The sequence below is a fragment of the Calonectris borealis genome, chromosome 4 (genome assembly GCF_964195595.1).
Source record: "Calonectris borealis chromosome 4, bCalBor7.hap1.2, whole genome shotgun sequence".
NCBI classification, from domain to species: Eukaryota; Metazoa; Chordata; class Aves; order Procellariiformes; family Procellariidae; genus Calonectris; species Calonectris borealis.
The window spans coordinates 80,675,866-80,691,279 of NC_134315.1; the positions used below are offsets into that span (position 1 = coordinate 80,675,866).

The 15,414-nt window shown below is 38.6% G+C and overlaps 1 long non-coding RNA gene across 1 annotated transcript; it reads left to right on the top strand.

Moving 5' to 3' along the window:
- Positions 1 to 10,025: 10,025 nt before the first annotated feature.
- On the top strand, positions 10,026 to 15,008 carry LOC142082264 (uncharacterized). The gene is made up of 3 exons (XR_012673635.1): positions 10,026 to 10,169; positions 12,381 to 12,452; positions 14,753 to 15,008. It is a non-coding gene; the product is annotated as an uncharacterized LOC142082264 (long non-coding RNA).
- The last annotated feature ends 406 nt before the right edge of the window (positions 15,009 to 15,414 follow it).

Consider the following 15,414-nt stretch of genomic DNA (forward strand, 5'->3'; position numbering starts at 1 on the left):
TCTATTTGAGAAATGATCAAGACGTTGGAATATGTATTTAAGTCTCTTATTCTGAACAATTGCTTTGTGAAACCAAGAAGGCATATGTGGGCATAGATTAAAGAGGTGCATTTCCACTAAATTCCTGACACCTAATCTGAGTTTCTATAGTGTTCCTGGTAAATCACGTCAAGTAAAAAACTTCCTGAAATTGTTTCTCTTATTTCAGCACTAATCTATACCTTTTCAGTGTCCTAATATTGAAATAAAAGGTACTCTATTTTTAGATCCTGTATCCAAACATCTACTATTTCTTATTTTCAGGATTTGGATGCTAATGGCAAAACATTAGAAATAGCAGTCCTTAAAAATGGAATTTATTCTCATTTTTTATTTTGCTTATGACTTTTATACTGCATTATTTAGGAAAAGTCCTATTCCGTTGTCTGTATTTCAAAACAGCTTTGACTTAGTGTGTGCAGTGAAGTGCTAGATATTTGAACTTAGCTACAGGATATATAAACCCCATTGCTTGTTTCTGATGTTTTTCAAATGTATAGAGCATGTCTAACATCTGATTAATCTACATCTGCATTAGTATTTTCATTAAGGCTATGTTATAGTTCAACATGTTATCTCGCAGATCTGTAAAAGTGTGCTCGCAGAACTTATATATTGATGATTGTAGTCCGTGCAGTTCAAAGAACTCTGGAAAAAAGTAGTGTGCTACGTTTTTTTAGATACTATCTCCAGTCAGAATTCATTCTTCGTAGCCAAAAGCTGTATCTGTACCTCTTGAATGGCCTCACTTTCAACATTTGGAGGAATCACAGTTTCTGTGAGGCAAGACATTATTAAGTCTCATAGTACTACAGCTTCCTTTTAGAACCTAATCTTTTTAATTACTGACCACAGTGTTTAGACAATAGGTACTTAAGTCCAGGAGTTTGGGTGGGACAATTTGGGTTTTGTTTTGTAATGTGAGAGAGAAGTGCATTTTAAGCTTTCCCTTAATTGGCCTTAACTGAGTTAACTGTGACCAAACATTTTCTTGAAATTTCCCTGGAGAGCACGCATACAAAGTTTCTTGTAAAATTTAATTTTAATAGCTACATAATAATAATAATAATGGTCAGGAGAAATGTTGTATAATGTCCCACAGAGAACCTTTCTGTAAATTGTTTAAGAATCATTGTAGACATAGACACAACTAATTAGCCGTGCCTGTTTGAACTGCAGGAAATAGATCGGAATGTATGTGTCTGATTGTTTCCCATTGCTTTCCCTTGTTTTCAGAAATAATAGGCAAAATACCTTTGGTGATGTCCACTGATATTAAATTGCTGCATTTTGCAGCCAAAAATGGAATTTTGGGGAACTAATTTCAGTTGCTGTATTTCCTATATTATTCACTCTTTAGAGCTCTTTGCATCTGTACCTGATTCTGAGGACTGTGTTTGTACCGAGTCCCATTGATAATGACTGTGCTAGCAGGGTTGCCATAGCACTCTTGTTTATTTCCCCCCACGTTGCCATCTGTGAGCTCTCAAATACATTAAAAAAAAAAATCAACAACAAAAAAACCCTGCCAAAACGCCAAACAACACGCCCACAAATAAACCTAACAACAACCACAAATAAAATAAATGATGTTCAGAATCTGTAATTCTATTAATTCCTCTCTGATGATAATTAATTTCATGATCTGGTCTATGTAAAATCTTTTAGACTGGAATCAAGTTCTGAAGTCCTGACTAGGTGCTAGCAACAAACTCTTCCTACTTTGCAGAGTCTGACTTTTGGCTTGGTCTTCTCTGTTGAGATGCAATTTGTACTAGAATCGTGTCTAGTTGCTTGTGTTGCCAGTGGGTTTTTTTTTAATCACCTACTTTATCCAGGATTGGGATGGTCAGGAATTGATTAATAACATAGACAGTATATCATCTTTGAGTCTGTGTGAAGTAATCCCCACCAGCTACATTTTAGAGTACGAGCTGGTATTGTTAGATTCTATTTGAAATTAAGACCCTTGAACTAATCTGCAATCCTACCCAAAACAGACGACAACTCAGTTGAAATAAACTGCATAACTGTCTAGGGGGAATGACATACCTGTGATACTCCAAACATTACAAATCTTGCATGCAGCTACTTAAAAACCATGAAATGTGCTGATTCTGACTGTAAAAGGGTATGAAGTTAAGCACATTTCATGATAAACAAATACAAAGAACCTTGATGAAGGGAAACTATCATTTGAAATGTTGGCTGAAGCCAAGATTTAAAATGCTACAGGAGATTCATATGTTTCAAATAAGTACGAGTTTCAAACCAGCTAGTTTTGTGACACGTGCCTGATTGACACAGGTTTGGTTTTTTCTCTGTATCAGAAGGAGAGCTTGAAATCTCAGTGATCCATCTACTGCCTAAAATAGCCTTCTGAAAACAAAGTCAGTAAAGCACAAATTACTTGACCGGTAGTAGAAGAGGCCTTTCTAACAGTGTTAGTTATGCCCCCTCTGCAGCCTTAGGAGCTGAACTTGCAGTCTACATCTCTACTTCTTTAAAAAAAAAAAAAAAAAATTAATTCAGGCTATTTTGCACCCAGGAGCCAAAAGGCACGCTATCACACAAGTTCACGGAGCTGAACTCTCTTAACCTCTCAAACAGGAATGCTGCATCGAGGCTGCCTAAGGGGAAGGGTTCCTGGACTGTGCTAATGCCTGACTTCTGCTCAGGAACTGTTTTGGAAAGCGCTAATTGGTAGGGGCCAAAATCAGGCCATGGACATCGCCCCAGTGGAACAGAGGAGGTGATTGTGTGCCAGGGTCTCTGCCCACCCCTGGCAGCATTTAGTTTCCAGCACAGGCACAGTTATAGTGTTAAGAAGAAGGGAAAATGTTCCTCCTTGGATTGTAACTCTAAAGCTTTATTTTTCCTTTATCGTAATGATGTCTCTCACCATTAAATGAACTTCTTTTCATGTGTTTTCTCACTTTGGAATTGCTGGTGGGAAAAAAAAAAAATGGTGCTTGTGATGTTTATACTTTCTTCTCTGAAACAGAAAATAACACCACCCAGCTGCCTTCTAGCAGTTCATTAAGCCATCCAACTAAGCACTTTTCACAAAGGAAGGATAAATCTTGATATTTATGTTATGACAGACTTCTCAGCATGATTTCCTGAGGAAACTAGACCTATGCAATCACATGGGAAATGGCAGAGGAGATGGAGGAAAGGAAGGGAGGGCAGCGGAGATGGAGGAAGGGAAGCAGTCAGTCTGTCTGTCTGTGTGACCCCGTTGTCGTGCCACTGGCTGTTCTTTCCCCCTCTGTTGGCTGATAGCTTTGGAAACTGTTCACTGCTTTTAGGCAGGTTTGATAAAGGATGCAATGACTGTTGAGTAGAGGAGGGTCATCGTTCCCACTCATAAATGCCCTAGCTAAAAGAGAAGTTGCCTTCATGCCTTTTTGGATTAAACAGACACCACCACATGCTTCTAAGAGAGATACTTTTTTATTCTTTAACAGTTGGAAAGACGTTAGCCAGACCTTCTTTGACACTGACATAAGCAACCAGCGGACTAAACTCCTAAGAAAGTAGACTTCATTAATTCATGTGTTAGCAGAACTGCTGCTTTTGCTTTTTTATATTTTTTCCATAGGAACTTCAACAAAACCTATATGAACATGAAAAAAATCAGTTTTGCTGAAATAGCTTTCTCAAATGAAAAACCTTCAACTTTTATACTATACATAGACATGTACACATGTGCACGTAGACAGGCAATTTTTTTCTGTGAAACATATACGCATACACACACACACCAGATTCTTTTTCTGTGAAGAAACCCTCATAGTTTAAAGTTACATAATCGTCCCATTATTTTCTTGCTAGGGTTTTCTTTCTCCATCTGGTAGATTGGCATTTTACAAAGTGGTTAAAATAGCCTGTTTTAAAAACATTTTGAATTGTCTGATCTGATAGATTTCAGATGAAGATAGAATTATTTTTGTGATAAGCAATAGCTGTGCTGAGACACAGCTGACATTCAATCCAAATGTCTAAAAGTCCACGTCACTGTAGACCATCTTGTTGATTATAAACACATCATATTCAGAACAGCTTTTTCTTCTCATAAATCTACTTGCTTTTATAAACAAAGGAAGAGAAAAATAACCAAGTTTAAAACTGATAGTGTTGGAAATATCCTGGCTTCTCCCCAAACTAGATCCAAATTCAGTCATGTAGATGGCACGTCTTCAAAATGGATAGCGTCCAGATGCAATACTATATACCACAGCTACTCTGCTGTATTTTTTTTAAAACACTACACTGTTGTTTAAACCAGTAGGAATGGAAAAGAAAGTTAAACTCCCCTGCCTATGATTCTCTGTTCTACCCTTGCTAAGAAGAAAAATAGAATAACGTATGAATCTCATGTATCGGCAAATCTATTTTTTTTCTAAGTAGTAGTCCAACAATATATGTTATTTCTGTTAGGAAAAAGGTTAAATTAATATTGTTTTCTTTACCTTCTGCAGTTACCAGTCTAGTAGGAGTCAAAGTAGAAAATATTTTTGTGAAATAGCTTTGAATAAGTCACAAACCTCTGATAGAATGAAAAATTACAAACATTAGTTACATTAGTTGTGTAGATGATTGGATGGATGGATCTGCATACGTATAGAAGTTCATAATGCAGCAGAGATACTGCAAATGCTTCTCTGACTCATCCATAGCACTGAAGCTATGTCTCAAATTGGACATAAAAATGAGCATTTGAAGTAGAAAAATAAAAATACTGAAACATTCACAAACATCTATTCAATCTAGTTTGTGATACAAATCATGCCTTTTTGTTTGATTGAATTCTTACATGCTCTGTGTCATTTCATTTTGCTCTGCTGTAAAGAGGGATGGTGGGAAATCACTAAAATGAGTCTATGAAATTTTGGAATAGCAGTGGTGTGAGTTTTAGGACCCACATGCATGTGGCAAGTATTACGCAGTTGCATAGATCCCTTATACTAGAGTTACTAATGAAGCAAAAAATGAGCAAGGTTAAAAAAGTCCGTCTCTTACAGGCAAAAGACATAGGTAACTTCTTTGTTATACTGAAACAGGAGAAAATCTCTTGAAGCAACTGAGTTCTCAGTGAAGATTCCCATTTTAAAAATCATGAGCTAAAATTATGAGGGACACTTGTAAGGGTTTTTTCCCAGATGTCAATATGCAATTCCCTGTTTGTTTAAAAGAATAAATGTACATGAATCACTCTGACATTTAGAATCTATATTCAGAGCAGAATAGTGCTTAGTAAAGGAAGCCTGAGGCCACACATTAAACAAAGGGAAGAAAACTAAACGCTGCCTGGCTGCCCATTTATCTGAGCATTGACCACTCTGTGTGGAGAGTTAAGCAGAAGTCCTCTTAAGAGAGTTTGTCCTCTGGCAGTTAAATTTGTATTTAGAGCAGATGCACACGGGCAGCGTGGTCTGCCTACATTTTGCGTTTCCCAGTGTTTTAGTGCTTATGTTTGCTTTGTGTTTCATACCTAATTAATGCATGTTGGAGGGAAAAGGGTTGGGAACTTGCTTGCGATACTTTATTGCAGTCTATTATTAATTTTGTACTTCAAGAGAATTAGACCTTACACATCACAAGAAAAAAAAGGACAGAGCGCATATTTGTCTTGCAAGAGACTTCTTTGCAAAGAGAGGTTTAGCTGAAGGATGTAGTGCTAGTGCAAATTCACTGGCAGCATAAAAGACTGTGAGATTCTCCTGCTCCTGTCACGTTGGCACCCATTTCAAAGCTTCGTGATGCGGTGAGGGTGCAGAGGGTGCCCCCTCCTCCCGGCTAGGTTGCGACGGCTGCCACCGCGAGTGCTCGTACACAGTGCTGAGAGCAGGAGCAAGGCTGCAGGGTGGTACGAGGAGGAGCAGTTCCGTCCCTCTTTGGGGATCTCTGCCAGGACTGCATGGCTTTTGCTGCTGAATGAAGCGTGCGAAATCCTCGTGCTTTTGCGCACTTCCTTCGTGCTCCATGTATTATTGAAACTTCATAATACTTGAAGGAAAAGTCACTTCAAGAAATCTTAACAGTCTCTGTGACTAACATGGTGAGTTTGCTGACCTTTGTCTGTACGGCAGAATTCATGGAATGATGGTTTTATGATGGAATTATGCGTAAGGCCATACCAGACAATGAAATGGGGGTCATAGTTTTGATCCATCATCATCTGCATTCCTTTTAGAGCTGGAAGTGATATTTCCCCACAGTACATCCCTGCACCTAAGATAATAAATGCCTTCCAGTCTGATATGAGAAATACGATGTATTTTTTCTGCTATGTGTTGTACCAGTTGGGTAGATACCAGAATGGGAACAGTATTTAGGATCTCGGCACTGCATAGGGTAGACAAGTCCTTGATTTATCAATAATGTTACTGATTTTTCTCAAGGATCTACATTTCTCAAATATGTTGACAAACATAACAAGAAAATGATGATGCCGATACCTGTCATTTTCAGATGCAAGGCTTCCCAAATGCTGTAAGAATACAAGACCTGATTCTGTAATAACTACTTGGCAGCATGGCTGAGATGTTGGCAGATGATCCGTAAGTCACTGAGGAATGTTCTTCAGGGTTTTCTTAGTGCTGCCGGGTAACTCTGCTCATTGTGAGGCTCAAACCTAAAACTTGGGGTATACATAGCAATAGGCAGAGATCACAATTATCTCTAGAATTCATAGACTTAAGAGCCTATGCCATTTTGGGAAGCAAAATTATCTGGAGTACATCATTCTACTGTTAAAATATAGTGCATCGAGATAGTCTCTTACATGGCTAGTGAGCTATACATACATGTCATGGTCTGATCGCACTTGTAGGCATCTAAGAATGATTCCAACATTACTTCAAAAGCACACCGATGATTTTTTTTTTTTCATTTTCTACTGTTTTCCATTTTCTTTCATATGCATGTCACGGCATGATTTATAAGAATTGGTATGTCTACTAGTAATATGTAGTAACATGCCATTCAGCAAGGAGAAAGAAGTTTCATCTTGTTAATATTCCATATTTCATCTGGTTGGCTCAGTGAACCTTTACATATGTATTCATGAGACCGTGCCTGTAGATGAATGTGGAGGTGGAATTACCAACGAAACCAAACGCAGAATGTTAAAAATGAACCGTAAAAGGTTTCAAATTCTTCATTTCTGTGACAAGAATTAGAACTAGAACAGACAAGAGTTATAACTAGACTGGAAAATGGCACCAGGTAAATTAAATGTAGTGACACTGACTGTAACAATGGAGAAGGAAGGTAGAAATCCTAGTCGTTATTTTGAGAACTTCAAGGTCATCATACTTTGGTTGCCCTCAGCTGTTGCAGCATGGAGAATTAAATGATTTTACCAAAACTACATGTACATTAGTTAATTTTATATGATTTTTTCCATTAAGGTTCCAATTCTCATTATTAGAATTGCACTTTTAAAATACATTTTTTCTATTAATTTCCTTTTTAAGACTATCATGCAAATAGTTTACATGGAGCAATAAGAACTGATTTTCATTCTTTCTTGCTCTGTCTTCATTTGAATGACAAAAATCCTAACCAAAGTAGAAAATAGTGCAGATGTAATCCATTCTTATGTCACAAATCATAAAAAGAAAAAAGTAAGGCAACGATTTATATTTTTGACATGCCTAAATTACTCAAAAGAGTTACTACCTTTTTTTCTCTGTCGAATTCTTGCTTGAGTCTCACAGTGGTTTAAAAGTAATTCATGTGCAAAACATTTTAGCAGGTATACAAGGTGGTATCTAATTATTCCATTCAGAGAAATTTTAAAGCTGTGAATTTTACTTCAAATATGCCAAATATGTTATGGTCTGGCTGCAGGGTACATAAAACATTTTGAAGATACTAATTTTACAAGTCCAGGTTTTCCAACACAAAAATGTTGCAGGATACATGGAGTAAAATTCTGTTAAATATACAGTTCTTAACACACAGAGGTGTAGGAGATCTTTTGCTATGTGCCAATTAGAAATAGGAAATTTATCAAACTACTACTGTAGCTTGAGATAAAGTAGCATAGAATACGTATTTTAAACAACTTTCTATTAAAATGTTTACATTCTTCACCTCAAACTGCAGAAAGCATCTATTAGAGTTATCTTGAACTACATCATTGCAATCAATTTCACATCACTCAGTTTTACATGTTTTAACCCCTAGCTGCATACTGCACCTAATTATTATGGCGTGGCAATTGTGTTTATATTAGGAAATGTTCCCTGGGGGATGTCCTTGTAGAAGAAAAAAAAAAAAAGAAAAAAAAAAGCTATTTTCAACACTATCTGGCACAGGTTTGTAAACTTAATGTAGGCAAAAGTTATGGCAACAGTGATGAGGACGCTTTCTCTACTACTTGGTACAGGACAAGAAGTTAGAAGAGTTGCTGTGATGCTGGATAAGCCTACCCAGAAAAAACTAGATGTGAGTACAGCCTGCCTTGACATGCTAAGTACAAGAGCAGAAATCCTACAGCGCCCTGGGAGCCCTTCTGCAAGCCCGCAGGATCCTGCTACCATGAGCGTGCCAACACGTCCTACTTAGATCTCCTTTCTTCTGTATGTGTACCCAAGTCAAAGTAAGTCTTCTCTTCTCATGCTTTGTCTCGAATCAAACAATAGTAGAAGCTACTAGGTACAGTGGCAGCTGCAGCTAGTCCCAGGCATGCCTGGGGACATTGTCTCTAACCTTCCCATCCACGGATAAGCCAGCGTGCAAAGAGGAAGGCTCTGCAGGAGAAAGGGTCCTGCTGTTGTCGTAATGGAGAGGGTAGAGCAGATTATGTATGCGTTGCTTAATAACTTTAGTGCTTCTGAAATATTCTTGTTTACTGACTTGGAAAACTCAGACCGCTAGAGCTATTGTGGTTTTTTTAGTCTTACAGAGGAGGCTGCTATCTAGCTTTTATTTTCTCGCTGTTGAATTATCCTCTGCTGTTGCATTGCAGCATGCTAGGTAGGGCTTCTCTTGCCTGCCACCTTTGTTCGCCAGGTGATTCTTATGAACGCTGGGTCGCTTCATATGTATTGTACATGAACGATGACTGTCAATGTGCCTTTTCTTAAAGTATATACTGGTTTCCTCACAGCTAATGTTGTTGCAGCTGATTTAACGTGTAATATATAACATTTGAGGTCAAGTTTCTCAAAGTTCTTCAGCTTGTCACCAACTTGAAATTTGTTCATTTTCTTCCAGGCTCAAAATATCTCCTTAACCTGTTGCATAAATCCAGTGCAATGCAATATTAGCAAGCTAACACAACTAAGACAAACTAACAAATAAAGGAGTGCTGTTACATTTTGTTCAACTCTTCAGACTGGAAGAATGTAAGATAATATCTAATGTTCAAAGAATGCCAAGTGCTAGCAGTCCTTGCTGTAAAATGTGAAGGAAATGTTGGGTTTCCACACTCATAAACCAGCTAAGAAATTGCTACAGTGGCATTAAGAGAAGGGGTGAAATCCTGGCTTCATAAAGTTGATAAGAATTATACTTCTGAGATCAGTGGAGGCAGAATTTCCCTATTTTGCCTTGTATCTCTTCAATCCTAGTTTCTCCATGCGTACTATTTTTAGTGGAACCTTTTTTTGCATTTTCAGTAACATGCAACAGATATGGATCCCAGCCATTTTCAGGTCAGTTAAATCCTAAAAATGCTACAGGAGAGAGCAGAGAGAGAGCAGAATTATGAAACCAGGCTTTCGTAGTTCAGGTCATGTCAGAAATGCCATCAGTAATCGGGGGGTGGAGAGCACTTGCTAAAATACATAGACTATGAGAAGGGGCTATATCAGCAGTGAGAGTAGTCTTAATTCTGGAATTGCTTGCTATTTTTATGTTTCAGTGCTTCATCTCAGACTGTGATTCTGCCTTTATATGGTATAAAAATGGTATGTGTTTGCATATATGTTGCTCACAATGACTTTGTATGAAATACGTTTAATTGTCAGAAACAAAAGAAAAGAGAAGAAAAGACGTTAGCAAATCTCTGGAAGCTTTGTCTGTAGTCTGAAAGCCAAAGCTGTGCCTTTTCTGGTTTCTGCCTCATCAGTCACGAAGATTTTGCAGCGAGAGCTCGGTTTATGCCAATGCTGGTAAGCCAAAATTGAAACCAGCTCACTTTTCTGGGACTCTATTAGCTTTGGAGTGCTAGCGGGACTTAAAATGAATAACCATTTATTTTAGTTACTAGGGAAATCAGCCATGTCTCTGAATTTATGCAGGTAGTAGCTCAGTTAAATAAAAAGGCATTCCATTTAGAGTAGAATTGTGCTTTAATGTTGAATGAATGCTCCTCTGGGGTTGTTGGCTCTTATTTCTCTGTTTCTATACATACATACATTCATCATAGAGACAAGATGGACCATGGGGCTCCTTCACTTCATATGATACAGCGTTTGGCAGTGCATTGATTGTTGCTTAACTTGGAAATGTATGCGCAGTGGTACCTACCAGCAGTATTTACAAAGTTCCCATTGCCAAAACGTTTCTTCTCATACTTACTTAAATTACCTTATTTAAAACATCTGCTTTGCAGCCATGGGAAGCGCTAGATTAACAATTGTGTTTTTAATAAAAAATATCTTGAACTAATTCAGTTTCTCCAATGTATATAGTCTGTTGTTCATATTACGAGCAAATATTTGAGGATGTCTAAATTAGAGTTGGTAATATTTAGTCAAGGATATTAAGAAAGTAATATTAAATTAGAAATGTGCTGCTCCAATATTAAACTAGTCTTATTTCAGTGAGGTTTTTCAGTGATTCCTGTAGGCGTCATCCATTATCTCCCTTTCCTGTATGTATATTACCAGTTTGCATTTTAATATGGCAGGCCATAGAATTTCATTCTGAAAGAAATCCGTGATTCATTCTTTTTGATATACGTGCTTGAATTTTGGTATCTTCTCAAAAGTTCATCTTACGATCACAATATTCTTAGTCTATAGAGGCCTAATTTCAGCCACTGTACAAGTTAAGTCAGGATCTGTGAAGATATCCTAATTTCCAAAAGCTTTCCCCCCCCTCCCCCATTGATGTTATAAATAGGCACCTCCCTTCCCCCAATCTTAAAGATCAGTCAGAGAAGTATGAACTGTACCGATTTATACAGTTCTGTTAATCTACTGAAAGAATTAGAAGAAAACATGAAGAAATTTAAATTGGTTATCCACACTCTTATTTTGTTTGCGGTACAAAGTACTGATTGCTATAGTAATAAATTAAATATTGCAATACTGTTACATAGTTCAAAGTGAAAACTAGTCAGTTAACTAAATTAATTGTTTTTCCAATTTGAAAACCATATAGTTTAAATCCTTATTACTCATCTTCTGTACTAAAAGTTAAATCAGTTAAACTAGAGTAAGTGTGACTGTATCTAAGGTATACCTTGAGCTGGTGAAAATTTTAATAACTAATAGAGATACAATTTTTACCGGAGATGTATCTGTTAACTCTTCTGGGAATCAGATATCTGCAATTCTGTTTTTGAAATTCGAATACTGCTGGAGTGATACTCCATTGGTATTTTAACGTACTAACTCTGTAGCTGCGGACTAATTTGTTTGATGTCAGATCCTTATTCTTACGGCGAATAGGGGCTTTTAAAACTAACGAAGGGGCAGTGTTTTAAAAAATCAACAGAAGAGGCGGTGTGAGGGAAGGCAGATTGCTTGGTTACAGACAGGTTCAAAGACAGACTCCTGTGCCAGCTAGCATCGCCCTAGTGTGAAAGTTGGAAGCTGGAGGGAAGCATCTTTCTTATATCTGAGCTTGTCCCCACAGGGGATGGAAAAGAAGCAAGAATGTCTACGATCCTTAGTGCTGTTGGCCACTCGCTGGCTGAGGCTAGGAAGGAAAAGCAAAGCAGGGGGCTTCGCGCAACCCTGGCAGAAAGGGCAGATTCTCCATGGGATGGAGCAGCGTGTCAGCCATTACTGGGTTGGCAGCATGTAAACTCTTGAGAACTCCAGACAATACTGAACACCTGTGCTTAACCCCACAAACGCATTTGGAATGATGTTCCAGATCCAAACCTTCTGGACTTCACTCAAACAATTGCTAAATATTCCTTTAAATTATGTTGAAGTCCATCTGAAATTTGTAGCCTGAGGAGTTTCTGATTTTATGTCCTCAGGTGAGCAGAATTTTGCTTCCGTTCAGCACACTGATGAGTTTTGTCTAGGTTCATCACAGGGAAGCAGGGCTTGGATCCAACCCATTCTGACTTGCCATGCACAAGCGTACAACACTTTTGAAGGCAGCAACCGCACCATCAACTGACAATGCCTTTCATTTTACAGATGGGGAACCTGAGGAGGAGATGCTACACGACAGAAAGACGCAAGAATGCAGGCAAGATCCACAAGAGAAAGGTAATTGAAAAAGATTGTAGTGAGATCTGTCAAAATACTCGGTAGTGTTTAATTCCAGACCTCTCAAAATCTCTTTGCCGCTACAGAGGCTATGGAACAAAAGTTTCATAAGTTCTGAAAGTCTGTTTCGGGGCCTGCCCAGATATATTTTGGTGCTCAGCACGCTGCGTCTGTCAGTATGTGTCTCATGTTTGAGCACAGTCAAGGTTCACAGTTAAAGACTTCAGCTCTGTGTTACTCACTGCAGGGCCTAACGACATAGACCTTCTGAGAGCATCGCTAGTTTTTCTGTTGCACTGCGCAGGGAACCACCGTGCCAATTCAGTTGTTCAGATTCTGGTTAGTGGAAGGGCGCTTAAAAGCTCGCTGTTACGCAGAGCTGTCGTATCCGCATCCCGTGACGGAGTGAATCCCCTTGCTTTGTTTTGACCTCGTCCTTGGAAAAAGGAATGGTATTTCCTCAGGCCATCTGGTTTAGGGAGGTGGAAGGAGAACACGTCAGAGTGTACGCGTACAAGCGTAGCTTGTTTAGACCTACTGTGTCAGCAGGCTGTCAGGGTAAAATTACTGTCCGTTTTTATGCAAGTGAATGTTCATTATTGCCTGTATTGCATTTGTTTTTGCATAAATAGCAAGAACAAATTCACCGCCGTGGCATTACAGTGACATAAGAGGAGGTTCTGGCACTATTGTAAAATAGCAATCATGTTGCAGTCATCTTAAATTGATACCTCTGTCCAGGTACATTAGGATCTCTTTTGGAGCTGCACTGCTGCCATGCATAGTGTTATTATACTTGCTGAATCTGTCTGTATCTACCTAAATTAATAAACAAAAGCCAGTGTGTTCTTGCGTGTGCTGTTACACAGAGAAAGTGTCAGTAGTTTAAGTATTCAGATATCACAGCTATTGGTAACTGTATGAAAATCCGACTCAGTAACATACAGTGCCAAAACAGATATTAAATCAAAGTTACATCTGAAGAGTACACGTTTCTCACAATAAAATATGTATTTTTATGTTTTATGGCATCACATTTACTGCCTGAATTTGGATTATCTATTATACCATTATACAAATAACAGCAGGGCTCAAAATATTTTTATATCTGAATAAGTTAAATTTCTTCCATAATAAACGTTAAAGATACACTGCTGTATTTAATTTCTGGAGAAAATGAAAGGCAGGGAAGTAGAGAAGTGGTTACAATAGGTTGTTTAAAACTGCTCCTGCTATGCAGAATTGGACAGTAAACAAATGAAGTTTTATGGAAAATCACTTAATATTCAGTGATTCAAAACTTGGCTTTGCCAAGGACGCAGGAGCCAGACCCATTAGCCGCAAAATGTTCATCCCTCAAAAATATTCCACAACATTTTTATTTAATTGTTGCATGAAAAAAAATATGGCAGCTTGTAAACTCTCTATACACAAAACATCCAAGCTTGCTATTCAGGCTTATGAAGTGGAATCCTCCAGTCACAAAGATTGAACGTTACACCGTACTGAATATGCCGAACATCATCCCAGATGTAGACTCTGGTTTCAAATGAGCTACGTAGTCTCGTTTAGAAATACACAGTCTTAGGGAAGCCAGAAGCGCAGCACTCTCCTGGAGGAGGCAGAGGGGAAGAGGACTTGGGAGGGTTCAGGGTTCCTTGTTTGATACAGTTCACTGATTTCCACATCAAACTTTCTTAGCTTACAAGTACAAATATGGTTTTCTCTCTTTTTTTGTTTTCTTTCTTCCTTTTTTTTTTTTTTTTTGGCAGCCTGCTCAGCACATTCACCCCCGGCTCTTGACAGTCAACCTGGGTTCTTTCCATTTCATGTCACATTGCTGGTAATAGAGTCTCTGCAGGCTTTATTACGCTTCCAACACATCTCTGTGTGGTTGTCTTCAGATTATGCCATCAGTGACACCTGTGCAACCCTATTAATCTTCAGTGGTGTGGTTAAAGTATTGTGAAAGGCATAATAAAAAGACGGTTATAGTTTCTTTGTATGCAGGAGAGCAAAACCGAGTCCTCGGAGCATTTCCTACTGGCAACTTGGGCTGCCTGACTTAACGTACGAAGTGGGAAACAAGTGAGCAGGTTTCAGCTTGTGAAATCAGATCTTGGGAGAAAACAGTGCAAAGATTTACTTCAAAACTAAGAAATGTTAAATAGAAATCTATAATCTCATGTTGTCACTACATAGAAATCAATGCCAGGATTAATTACCTGATGAGTCCTGAGACCGTTAGTTAATTTCTGTGTCTAAAGCGTTTTGTGTTTTATTTCTTTATGAAAATCCAGACCGCTGCGTGGGCATTTTCCATAGCTGCCTGAGATTAAGAGCAACTCTGAGGCTGCATTGAGTTACGCTTGGGTCAGTTCATCCTGCCCAGCCTAAAGTTCAGTGCAATGTAAAGAGGTTCAGAGGCTCTTTCCTGTCTACTCCAACGAGATCCTCTTCACAGCAGGATCCAGGTAGGTTATGTATCAGACTGGCCTTTTCTCAGACAGCAGAAGGCAGGTTTTGAGACTGGCTGAGAACTAACTTCTCTGGGAGAAAAAAGAAAAAAAAAAGCCATTTGTTTCATGTCAACCTTCAAGGGAATGAAAATAAAAATAATGCAATCAAAATGCTGAAGAGACTTCTCTGAAAATGACAGTACCGTGCCAGTTCTTGCATGCCTGTCTGCAGTTAAATAAAGCAACAAACAAAACTGCTCCGTAATGTCTTCTGCCTTGTGCGTACCTTGAGTCTCTTCCCAAATTAAGTCTTCACTGACCCACTCAGGCTCCGATAGCTCAAGCGAGGTGACTCTACGCGAGAGCAGAACACAGAACTGGCTGAGAGCTGACAGTTTGGTGGCTTTGGGGCTGTGTTCCAACGTCATGAGCTCTGGCAACAGCATAGCAGCCTTGGTGAGAAAGCTGCTAGAGCACAAGCTGTTTTCCTAACCTGACAAGTA